Here is a 14,214-nt window from a genome sequence, read left to right as displayed (position 1 = left end):
TCTTTTAAATGTAAATGGCTTTCTTGTATATTTCCCTCCAAAAGCTTGTTTTTGTTGAGGTAGATAAGCATATTACCCAAAGCCTTCTTTGCATATTCAGACGTAGAACCTACCTGTACCTATAGTTTTTTTCAAGCAACATGTTGACTTATAATATATTTTTTCCCGTCACATTCCATGAAAAGTTTTAGCAGGCTGTAGACTAAATTCTACTTTCTAAGATATTTTTGAACACTTCGTTTACAAAAAGTTCAAACTATTTCCTAAGGTTTTATTTTAGCTCAGTGTACCCTATCTTCACATCACACTAGTGGCAATATTTTCCTTTTGGTTTTGCTCTGGTCAAGACTGGGAGTAAAACCACATTTATTCTTGAAAGAAGCCAAACAATAAACTAAGCTTTTTATGTCTTGGAGAAATATTTGTAACATAAAAAAAAATTATTTGTCATTAAAAACAAAAAATCCCTTGCGGTTTTATTTTTAAGTTATTCCTTTTTTCTATAATTCCTCTTTTGTTGTTCCTGTCATTTCCATTTAATATCACCTTTGCTATTCTGTACTTTTAAGTAGTTCTTAATTTTCACCTGGAAATAAAAATATGTATCATTTAAATATAATATTTAAACTGTCTAATGTGTAACTTTTCTCTGGTTCCTATTTTATCTTGTCTTTCATTAATTAGGCTGATACTTTATCTAATTGGAAATTCAAATAACTTGATTTCATTTGCTTTCAATTTAGTTTACTTCTGCTCTTTCAATATTTCCCCTTTCTGGTTTCCTATTATGCTCTTTAGACAGACACTAAATAACAGTAGTCAAGTTTTGTCTATTCTACAATTATGGACATTTAGGTTAATACATTACCCCTCAAGGAAGATCTGGTGACAAGTATATCTTCTGTGAAAGGTTGTCTTTTTATTTTCAGTTCTTTGTCCATTTTTTTAACTTTAAATATGAAAATTTTCAAACATACAGAAATATTAAAAGAATTTTAAAGTGAATATTTATACACACACAACCTACATTTTACAATAAATACCTCATTATACCTGCTTCATTAGCTCCCTATTCATCTACTTGTTCTCTATCTATCCATCAATCTAACTTATTTTGTGATGTATTTCAAAGTTGCAGACATCATTCTATTCCATTTGTAAACATTTTAGCGTGCATTTTACTAGAGTACATTAGTTATTTTTGTTTTGCTTTCTTTGAGGTAAAATTGATATACAATGAAATGCATAAATTTTAAATATGTCATCCGTTGAGTTCTGACAAACGCACTAACCTAAACAACCTAAATCTTGTCCCTCTCAAGATGTAGAACAATATCAGCATTTCCCAAAAACTCTCCCTTTCCCCCCTTTGCCACTAAAGCCTAACCCTGTGGCACAGAAGCAAACTTGGTTCTTATTTTTTTTTTTCCACAATAGATTTGTATTCAATTTTAAGAAATCTTTTAATATGCTGTAGCATTCAACATTAATCAAAGCATTATTTGATAAGATACTGTTATATTTCAGTTATAAGAACAATATCATAGTATTTGATAGTCTAAAAGCATTTCAAATATCATACTCTATCTGAATTGACTGTCTCAGCAACCTTATTTTATGATGAAAAACCTTAGGCTGTCAAAGGTGGAAAAACCTATTTCAATGCAGTCAAGACTTAATTCCAGAGCCAATGTCCTTTGTCATTATTTCACATTGTGCAGTGTTCTAATTTTATCTTATTATGGATTGAGAATGCCAAAAGTTAACATTTGTTCATCTCTCTTACATGACTTAGCCACTGCCTGATCACACTGAACAGAAGCCCGTCAACTGACAAACTATTTGTTTTACAGTGCATTACTAGTAAATAGAAAAAGGTCACTTGACAATTGACATGTTTCAAAAGAAAAACAGACTAATATACAAAGGAAGAAAATCAAAAGTTATAAGTCATAAGCAGAAAAAAGCTTTTCCAACCTGTAATCAATATTCTCATTACCATTCAAAAAAAGCTAACATCGGTGAAACAAGAAAAGGATAAAATGAACAGAGACCAAGAAAAAACATATTGAAAAACAATATATGTTACTGTTACAGGAGAGTGGGGTCCTCTCCCAGTGCGTGGTCCAGGTTCTTGATGTCTCAAACAAAGAATTGAGCAAAATACCGAAATACAGTAGGAAAGAAAGGTTTTATTAGAAAGGAAAGTCTACTTCCAGACATGGAAGCAAGCCTGAGCAAGAGAATCGTGGCTCAAAAAGACTGGTAACAAAGACTTTAGGGTTTTTATCCTTTTTTGCTGTGAGTGGTTACTTTTCTTAGAAGAATGGGCTTCCTTGATTGACAACTAAGATTGACAGGACTCAGTGATTCATCATTTTGCCTTCTGCTCATGTTTGTTCCCAGAATTCGGTCTGTTATAATGATATTAATGAACTTCCGGGCATATTATAATTAATAATGGTATAATGAGACTCAGGTGAGTTGAAGGTCTTTATTGCGCAGGTGTGAGTGACTGGCTTAAACTGGTACCTAAATCTCTGCCTACTGGTTTCTTTGTGTGAGTTAAAAAATGCCTCTGGCTTGCTTAATTGTGGGCGGTTTAGGGCTGACCCCTTCTAAGATAAGATGATCTCAGTGTCTTTGTAGGCAGACCCGAAACCCCCTAACTTTCCTGCCTACATCTTTTCTAAGAGCCATGAACTGCCCCCTTATTAGTATGGATGTTGAGGGACGGGAGGTCTCTTCTTACGTAACTACTTCTTGCTGGAAATGGCCATAGTCCCTGACTACAGGGGTTTCATGGAGCTCTTTCCCTTCATGCCTCAGTCAGAGTGGGGTCTTGGGTTTCCTGCTGAAGTGCCACCTCAGTCCCTAGACAAGGAAAATACAAATTTGAGATGGAGGAAGGGATTCATTTGTTTGCTAGGATTGTTTGTACAAAGTATTACTGGGAGGCTTACATAACAGAAATTTATTTTCTCACAGTTCTGGAGTCTAAAATCTGAGATCAAGGTATTATAGCCTCCAGCCTCCGATAGACACGTGGACCACCAGAAACCAGTGAGTTATAGGAAACACACTCTTTATTCAGCCAGCTGGGTCTGCCAGGGGTACGCAGACACCAAATCAAGCAGCCCCGAAATGTAGAGGTACAGGGTTTTTAAGCCCTAAACCCCATTCTTCATCCTGTTTGAAAACACAAGTCTATTTTTCTTCTTTTTACTAAATGTCAACCCACAGGTCAATTGTGCAAGTAGGGGGTACAGAAGCAGAAAGCTTATTGTTAGAGCATTATGTTCCCATGGGCGATAGCCAAGCAGTAATTTTTCAGCCAGCACAAAGGTCTTGAGAGGTTTGGTTACTTCTGAAGCTTCTCTCCTTGGCTTGTAGTTGAGTGTCTTTTTTCTGTGTTTCATAAGGCCTTCCCTTTGTATGCGTGTATGTGTCCTAATCTTTTTCTTTTAATAAGAACACCAGTTATATTGGACTAGTGCCCACACTAAAAAACCTCATTTAACTTAATTACCAATTTAAAGACCCTACCTCCAAATAAAGTCACATTCCAATGTCCTAAAGGTTAAGACTTTAACATAAGAATTCTCACTTTCATGATGTTTTCTGTAGACAAAAAGTCTGATTCCCTTCAATCCTCACCCATGCTTTATTGGTTAACATAAATTACATTCTTCACCCTGTTTATGCAATCACCACGAGAAACTCCAGACTCCCAATACTACATCTCAGACTGTCATCTACTCAGAGCTCTGGATATTCCCTTATCTTACCCCATCTCCAAACTTCTCCTTCCTGACTCTTTCTACTGTTTCCCCCAGAAATCATGGCTGATTCCTAGCAAAATCTCTTTTACCTCAAAGCTCAGATGCTATTCTGAATGTTTATTTTCTTGCTCAATCTAAAACCTATCTCTCATCAAGGGCTGACTCTCCTTCAGCCCTTATAATCAATGCTCCCCTCATACCAATGAGCTGAGAATTGGGGAAGTTTCCTTGTAGATCTTCATTGCCTCTTTCAGGCCATTCTCCTCTCTTTTCTTTAAAATCACCAGTGTTGAAACTCCCGCCTCCAATCTCTAACCACTCGCTTTCCCCCTTATTTTTGTCATCTATAGATTTCTGAGCCACTACTCATTTTTCCTTGCATATTTCAGCTCATGGATTACTGATACTTCTATCTACCTACTCTAGTGAGAATTGAGATTGTGATATTCACCTAAATGATCCTCCAACATTCTTTCAACTCAGGTCGTTTGTCCTCCCCTCTTACAATGTTATTTCCTACACCATCTCAGCCACTCATTCCCTTAGTAAGTTACACCCCAGACTTTGTCATCACCAATAATGGTGTTTTCTTCATAAACTCAGTTTCTGATATTCCACTCTTCGACCGTTCTTCCTGTCTTTCAGATCATTCCCTACTGATATCCCAGCTTCAACAATTTTCCAAACTTAGAAGGATATTTGAGCCATGAGGACCTATTAAAATTATTACCTATTTTTTTATCTCTCATGCTTTCCCATATTTGCTTTCCCAGCTTAGATTCCATGATTTATCATTTTAGTTTTTCTACAGTAGAAACTTAAAATTACCTGTTCCTCACTTTCACTCCCACACTTACCTGGCACAACCTTAATCTTAGTTAAGCCCATTCTCTGTCTGTATACTCACAGCCAAAGGAGCTCCAGAAAAACAACTATGTTGCCTCTTGGCAACTGATACCAAGTGAACTCTAAAATTACCCAGGAATCTCACAACTTCCTTTATTCCATTGGCATTCCCTTGTATATAAACACCTCATTCTCTTTTCTTTTCAAAATCTAATACACACTTCTCATTTTCAACTGACCATCTATTTCACTAAGGAAACAGAAGCAAATAAAAGAGCACTTCCCAATATTCCCCACCATCATGTCTACCAATATGTCCACATCTATTTGCATGCACTCTGCCTTCCATTTTGTAACTGCATATTCATATACCAGACTGACACTTATGTAGACCCCATTCATCTTTCCCTCTCTGTTAGATTTTCCTCGTGAATATTCAAACATCATTAGTTCTTCCTTTAAATAAAAAGAAAGAAAGAAAGAAAAAAAGAAAGAAAGAAAGAAAGAAAGAAAGAAAGAAAGAAAGAAAGAAACAAACAAACAAACAAACAAACAAAGAAACAAAGAAAGAAAGAAACAAAGAAAGAAAGAGAATGAGAGAGAGAGAGGCCCTCACACAAGACCATGTTGTCCTCCAGTTACCACCACAATTTTCTGTTCTCCTTCATAAGAAGTTCTCAGAAGTATTGAAACTAACCTCCACTTCCTCTCCATTCATCCTCTCTTGTATCCATTGCAATCTGTGTTTTACCCCATAAATCCACCAAAATACTCTTGAGAGTGTCAACAATGACTTCACACTGTTCGATGTAATAGTTATTTGTCAATCAATTATATCTTACTTGTTTTGTCATCAGTAATTGCAGCAGCTGATCATCTCCTGCTTTTGGAATGTGAGACTTAATACTTTGTTCTACTTTTCTAGTCTGCTGAATCTCCTTTGCTAGCTACTGCTCAGTACTTCAAGTGTTAGCACACCTCAGAATTCAAACCACAATTCTTTTTTCTATCTACACACACTCCTTAGATGATCTTTTTTTCTCCTCAGCTTAATTGAGATATAATTGACCTATAACATTTTGTAAGTTTAAAGTATACAACCTAATGATTTGATATATGTATATATTGCAAAATGATTCTCACAATAAGGTTAATTATGACATCTATCACCTCACATAGTTAAAATTTCTTGTGTGTGGGGAGGACTTTTAAAATCTACTTTCACAGCCACTTCAAACATGCAGTACAGCACTATCAGCTATAGTCATCATGATGTACATTACATCCTCAGAAAGTTTTCATCTTAAAACTGGAAGTTTGAACCCTTTGACTACCCTTACTCATCTCTCCACTTCACACCCCTTGCCCCTGACAACCACCAATTTGTTCTCTATTTTTATGAGTCCATTTTTTTATATTCCACATATAAGTGAGATCATACAATATTTGTCTTATTTCACTTAGAATAATGCCCTCAAGTTTTATCCACATTGTTGCAAAATGCAGGATTTCCTTCTTGGTAATGATTGACTATATATATATATATATAGTCCACTCATCTGTCGATGCTTAGTGGATGCTTAGGTTGTTTCCATGTCTTCTCTATTGTAAATAATAATGCAATAAACATAGGAGTGCAGATATCTCTTCAAGAGTCATTTCATTTCCTTCAAATATATATCCAGAATTGGAATCACTGAATCATATGGTAGTTCACTTAGATGATCTTTTAAGATAAATTTACTTACTATTTATATTCCGGTGGCTTCAGATTTATATCTCCCACCTACTTATCTCTCCTGGACCCCAGCAACATATATACAATTGGCAATTTGACATATATATTAGGCAATCAAACATAACATAATAAAAACAGCTGCTCCTATTGTCTTTCAAATCTTGGGAAATGAAATTTTTCTTCTAGTTACTTAGGCCAAAAATCTTTTATTAATCTTTTCTCTCTCTTTTCCTCAAACTTATTCCATTAGCAAATTCAATTGGCTCCATTTTCAAAATTGTCCCAATTCAATCATTCTTCATAATTTCTATCATTACCAATCAAGTAGAAGCCATCATAATCCTAATTGCAATAATCTTCAATAAACTGTTGTACTTTGGGAAGTGAATTAGAAATTGTTATTTTTTAAACACAATTTATTATTTCTTATATTCAGCCACTATAAAGCAATACCAACAAAAATAAATTTTATTTTTAATTAAGAAATTAAACAGGATATTTATCAGATAATTTAAATACTGTTTTTTTTTTTACTACAGAGATGAGAGTCCAACACTGTTTGCTTAGAATGTTATGTTACAGTTAATATAAAATATTAGAGTCTAAGTTTTAATTTTTAGAATCAATAGACAAAAATGTGGAATGTTTTAAAATCAGAAAGACTTACTGGCAAGTTCCATATGTCCTTTGGAACTCTTAATGAATACATTCACAAATTTAATTCTAAAATGTCTAGAACAAAGAAAAATACTTTAAAAAATATGAAACAAGAAAATAACCATAAGAGTCAATCAGTTTCAACATGCCTTACTTTAATGCAGGTAACATTTTTTGAGGTCTAACTGTACGCTATCACTATGAGGTCCTCTAAAACTTTAACAATGAAAAGAATAAATTGACTATACTTATACAGCAGAATGTGTTATGTGCTCTAACAAAATTATATATATTTTAAAAAAGCTACAGTAAGGCTAAATTTTGAATTGCTTAAAGAAAAGGAAGGTTAAGAGTATAGTACAAAAGACTGGTCAATAAGGCAAATTACGCTTTCTCTAGAAAATAAGTAACATGATCATAATCAAGGTCCTATAATGTTGAACAGAAAACATTCTGTATATACAATTCCAACTGTCTGTAAAATATTGCTGTAAAAGGAATCAGAGATTGGGACATTGTAAAATGGTTTATAGATTTCTATATAAATCTAACCTGGAATCAACATCAAAGAAATCATAGCTTTGGCCACCAGTGTCAGAAGAACAAATATCCAACAATTAGATGCTTATTATTCAAGTTAAATTAGCAGAAGCCCTACTCTAGTTTTACAATTTACGCTCTTCCTCACTCAGACACTCAATACACAAACATACACATGAAGGCTTGGGGCACACAATTATCACGAACAAATATTTGTAAACAATGAAGATTGTTCTATTCTAAATATTGAGGAAAAGATTACAATGATTAAGCAAATCTGAAATAGGGCTCAAGTTAATGAAAAAAATGAAAGAGTAAAACTAAAATTATAAAAGGAATCAATAGATACAATTTCCTGCCCTGACATCCAAAATTCTTTAAAATATAGGAAAGATTAATAAATTGGACCACTTTCTCTATATTATATTTGTAGGTAGTAGTACTCCTGAGTTTAAGTATGGTTAGATGTGTTTAAATGTGTCCTTTCATCCCCTCAAAGAGCAGAAGCATTGAACCAAGCCAGGCATTCTGAGTACCAAGGATGGTAAGAAATCCTGACGGAAAAGGGAATGGAGGCAGGAATAATATGAATATAGAATTGAGCAGTCATTATTTTATCAATATTCAGCTAGCTTCCTTGCAGTTGAATAAGATAGGAATTAATCAATAACTTGCCCATTAGTGGTAACATTAGGACTGAATAATTGCAGCAAGTCTAAGTTTCTCTGATTCTCCTGGTTACAAATATTCTAATCTGTTAGACCAGGCAAGGGGCTACGTACTGCAGAGATATTTCCAGAGTCAGAGTACCCAGGCTAAAATCCCCATTCTGTCTTCTGGGTCTCTCTGAGTAAGTTATTTTACTGCTTTAAGTCTCTGTTTCCTCATCTATAAAACATGGGTACTAAATTAAATTTGTGCTTTTTTTGATATTGAAATAAAATAATATATATAAATTTCCAGTAAGTAAATGGCACTTACGTCGCAAAATTAATGAATCATCAGCCTTCAAGAGCTGATTAGATATGTGGAGATAAGGAAGAAAAATCAATCATGTCTCCTATCCTTTTTGATTTGATAACTAGATGAATGGTGAAGCTATTCATGAAGATAGGAATACAAAGAAGACAGGTATGGTGTGGATATGGTTTGAGGAAGGGTGTGAAGAAGATTATTTTAGTTTTAGGCATGTTGTGATTAAGATGCCTATTTATGAGAGGTGCCTTTCACTACTTACTCCATCCATATCCTTTTCTAATGCCCTGCCTCTTCTCACTCAAGACCCATAGACCCAGCGGAGAAAAGTAGACTTGGAATGAGAGACGCCTCATTCAAAAATTGGGAATGAGGTCATCAGGTTAAGGAAGTTGTGCTGACGGAAAATGAAGTTTTAGTGGCTAAGATGACAATTTGAAGCCATACCGAAAGAGAAGATAATGGAGCGCGTACTGAGAAGTGACAGATGATAGAGATGATAGAGATACATACGTACGTACATACATACACACACACACACACACGCACACACACACACACATAGACAGATAGATATAGATAAATAGAAAGAAAAAGACAAACAAGCTTTCATTCATTAATTGCTGACTTTTAAAATTCTAGACTGTTAGCGAGGCCTAACTGTATTTCCAATTGTATTCTTAGCTGTGATTGCATCCTTAAAATAAGACTCTTTTGCAACCAGATATGCACTGTGGGTAAAACCATTTATCTAGTTGGTGTTTTCTGTTTTCGGTAATCTTTAGAGGACTTTAACATGGACATTACTACATATGGTCGATAAAAAAGTCACAGGTGATGTATTTTGGCAAGTTTATGGTGATGATATTGCTGAAAAGCATCTAGCTACATCCTCAGTCCCACACCTCTGTGGTTCCTTGGTGGTAACTCATAGTTTCAAATACATTATCAAATAAATTTTTAAGGCAGGGGCTTTATTTGCTTTATCTGTCTTTTACCTCAGGAAAACTAGCATAGTACTTGACTATAACTGGAATAATTTAAACATGTCATTAATTAATTTATTTCAAAGTATTATGGAAGGTGGCACCAAAATATATATGGAAGGTAGAAAGTTGTGAGTAATATGCTGTAATTTTTTATAAGAAAGTTAATGTGTTTTTTAAATCACACTTATTTCTAAAGACTTCTGTAATCCAAATACAAATAGTCTACAATATATATCATTGGTTCACTAATTCAAGCAAGTCATCCCATCGCTTGCCTTGCAGGGAACTCAGATTCCGGAGGGTAACAGGAACCCCAGAGTTCATGGCCTTGGAAAGAGAATATCATTGAGCTGTGAGCTGTGGGAATCTAAAGATATAAGAGGTCAGAGAATTATCTCTCATAAGACATGGGGACATAGCAACTATGAAACACAAGAAAAACTTTGTGAAAGAAAAACGCATAGAACATAAAAGCACAAGTGACTGAAAAATCTTTGAAACTGTCATGCAAAATTTAACTATTTGTGGATATTACTATGTGAATGCTAATATTAAGAAAAACTCACTAGAGTATTCTACTATTAATAATAAAATGTTGCCCATTCAAAATTATAGTCCTTAATGGGTCTTTGACATGGACTTTATCAAAAGTTGCATTTTTTTAGACTTTAAACATTGTATCTTGGAGATTTTTAAACCTCAGAGGAAAAATGCAGGTCCATAAAAGAAATATTATAATTAAGTTCATTCTGTTTAGTATAATTAACCCTAATTCACAATTTAAAAAGCACTATGCCCAGGGGGCTTCCCCTCTTAAGACTTGACCTCTGGTCCATGAGAACCATGCAATAGCCTCTGTGCATAGGTATGTAGACATTGTTTTAGAGAAATGTTAATTAGCTCTTTTGAAATACTATGCTGATTTATTATAGGTCTGAAAGTTCCTCTGTTTCACAATTAAATATGTCATTTAATGCCATTTTTGTAAGGAAAAAGGCCATTGGGAGGTGGCATGAGCACATGATTCATGTTCTTCCCATTGGTCATCACATGACTGGCCTCAGCCATTGTAGGGGTAAGGGTTGCCATTTATTGATGTTAGAAAATCCCAAGCATTTATCTTCTTTACTCATTAAAGAATGTCTGCAATAGAGAACATAGGATGATAGAACTGCTTTTGTCTAGAACATTTTTTGGATTTAAGTATGGGCTTAATTTTTCTCTTCAAGGTAGAGAGCCAATTCTTCTAAAGAGAACACTCATATCTCAGCCCCGATGAGGTCTCATCATATTGACTTCCCAGGTTGTGCCCCTTTAGATTCCTGGATATCAAGGTACAGAGAAGGATTTTCAAGGGACATTTCTTTCTCCTAGATGGATATTTTGGTAAGGACAACAATACAACATCTTTTTTCTAGTTTATTTAGTCAATTTGATATGAAAGTTATAAAGCATTTATTACCAAAATTAAGACAACTCATTTTATATTTCACTTCTTTCTTTTTATGATACTTGCACAGTTCAAAATGAGATACATTAAACTGGCAGAAATTTAAGAACACAACTGTATAAATGATATAAATGATAGTCAATACAATAAACACTATCAAGAGAAATTTTATTTGCTATTATGATTGCATCTAACAGCAATATGTAATTTAAACTAAGACAGGTGCAAATCTTAATGTACGTAATTTTCCCTCTGAGGATTGTGACAATGATTATGTGTTCACATAAATAATACTCTAAAATGTTATGATTCAAACAAACTACACAATTTCAAGTCATGTATCATTTATCTCCTTAAAAGCAGTAAGACACTGAAACAGGATTATGTCAGTTCATACTTAATGATTCTAATCATGAATCATGTTTTCTCATTGTACAGATATTTGTTATTTTATATTTAACTGATAAATGCCTGAAGAAAACCAGGAATAAAGTAAATCAACACCCAGCATTTATTTCATTGAGCTTTCTCTCCCTTTAGGCCTAGACAAGCAGTTTAAGTCTTTCTATATTAAGAAATTTTAAAAAGAATTTATTGTAATGGGGAGTGAAAGAAAAAGCTATCTTATTTAATGGTGTTAAAGAATATGTGAAGAACACTCAAAACTCAATAATTAAAAAAAAAAAGTTTAATTAGAAAATGGGCAAAATACATGAACAGACATTCCAGAAAAGAATATATGCTGATGAAAAATAAGCACATGAACTATGTTCCACACCACTGTGGAACAATCCACAATTAGATATCACTAAATACCTAGCAGAATGATTAAAATGAAATATAGTGACATCATGAAATGCTGACAAGTATACAGAAAACTTGAATTACTCCTACATTGCTAGTGGAAATCTAAAATGGTATAGCCAAGCTGGAAAACAGTTGAGCAGTTTCCAAAAAAAAACTGAACATGCAGCTACCACATAACTCAGCAATTTTACACCTGGGCATTCATCCTAGAGAAATGAACACTTATGTTTACACCAAAATCTGTACACAGATGTTTATAGCAGCTTTATTCCTCCTAATTGCCCACATCTGGAAACAATTCAATGTCTTCGAATAGTCGAATAAACAAACTGTGGTACATCCATACCACAGAATATTATTCAGCAATAAAAAGGAACTTACTTATACATATAACAACCTGAATATATTTCCAAAGAATTATACTGAATGCAAAAGCCAATCCTAGAAAGTTACGTACTGCATGATTGCATTGACAAAACATTTTGAAATAACAAAATTATAGAAAAGGAGAACAGATTAGTGGTTACTAGAGTTTAAGGTGGCAGAAGTGAGTAGGAAGTGAGCATGGCTAATAAAGGGATCCTTGGGGTGCTGGAAATGCTCTGTATCAATGTCAATATATTAGTTGTGATATTGTCCTATAGGTTTATAAGATTTTACATTGGGGGAAACAGGGTACAGAATACATGAGATCTTTCTGTATTATTTTGTGCAATAGCACATGACTCTATAATTATCTTAAACAGTTTAATTAAAAAACATTACACTGTGACTGAAACAGAAAGTATGAGATGCAAATACTCTTACATAAATTTAAACACTTTTGTAGGCAGTATCCATATTACTTGCTTTACTGCCCTGAATGGAGACTCTTATTGGTTTCTATTAACATTTTCTCAGCACATATAATATTCAACTGCCCATTTTTTCATGCCACACAGTTAAATACTTGCTCTTTTCTCTTTATTTTTTTAGTTTAATAATTGTTACATTATTTTCTTCCTAGAAAATATTATTATTATTTTTAATTCCCCTAGAATTAAAAATAATGTAATTTTATCTAGAAATATAAAATTTTTTGTTTCAGAATACCTGCAAATAAACTTTAAAAATTATGATCGGCAACTATTCCCAACTTTATAAAAACGTGGTTTGTAAATTAAAATTAATGAAAACATATCAATTATGGCAAAATTGTCTTTATCTGTGTAAATGAAATTGAGCAGTTAGTTATAAGGTTAATGGAGCCAGCAGACATTCTTAATTAAAATAAATATGCAACAGACCCAGTTAAGAGAAAGGTAAGCCAGATTCTTTGAATTTTGCTAATTTTTACTATTAGCTGTGTATTTATTGCTTACTATGAGTGAAGTACTTGTTCTTCCCATTAATTCTTGTTCTTTGAACTTGACATGCATGTATCTGTCATTCCAAACATTCCTCTGTATCAGTACCACTCTTTGATGTCCTGGACTCCAAGATAATTTCCCCTCATTTCTGCAATTTATCTTTTCTTCACTGTCTTCTTGAATTCACAAAGCATAGTACTATGTGATAGAATTTTTTCCTGCATTCCCTTCCCTCACCCTCAGAGTTTATCTAGAAGGCTAGCTTTTAATTTCTCTAGAAACAGTATTTGGAAACTTTTTCTTGCCCTTTGTTCTGTATAATTCTTTCTGCTATTTAAAAGACATCTTGTATAATAACCAAAGATGGGCAGGGCCCTTGCATTAGTCACAAGTCCACATATTACAAGAATAAATTATATTGAAAATTTCAAGAACTATATGTTGAATTCTAAGTCAGCACACTGATATTCTGGATTACTTTGAATTGAAAGTGATACTCTATGAGTCTTTAATAAGATTATGAAGGTCATACAAAGAATAATCACTAAAACATTAGTTCACTTATTATTTAGAAGTTGACATTTTGTAAAAAGTACTCGATGCTGTTTATAATAATTTTCAGATATAATAAAACCGTTAAAACCAAAGTAAATGAATCTAGCTAATTTATTAATTGTGGTCAAACTCACAATCAGGAGTTTTCGAGGAGCCCAGGACAATGAGGAAACATAAAAGGGCAGAAAAGATTGGGAAAAAAAAACAAACTGTCATTTGGTACTACACTTTTTAAGAGGAAGTTATCATATCATATGGTAGAACCAGATAATTTATATTTAAATGAGAGCTCCCATATTCAAGCCAAGATATACCAAGAGTGACAACTTTATTTAGTAGGGACTCCATGGAGCACTCTGTTAAATATTCTGAGGTTGAGTTTGGTCACAGCAGAAACAACAGCAAGATTGATAAATAATGTCTACCATGGACTTAAGCACACAGAGAGATAGCCCTTATATCTCTTACTTGCCATTCATAATTCAGCCCACCAATGTGTTTCATTTTAATACAGAAAAGAGGCATG

Source organism: Pteropus medius, unplaced genomic scaffold (assembly GCF_902729225.1).
Source record: "Pteropus medius unplaced genomic scaffold, Ma_sr-lr_union100, whole genome shotgun sequence".
Classification (NCBI taxonomy): Eukaryota; Metazoa; Chordata; class Mammalia; order Chiroptera; family Pteropodidae; genus Pteropus; species Pteropus medius.
The sequence above is the reverse complement of the archived record's forward strand: the minus strand, read 5'-3'. Positions refer to the sequence as shown.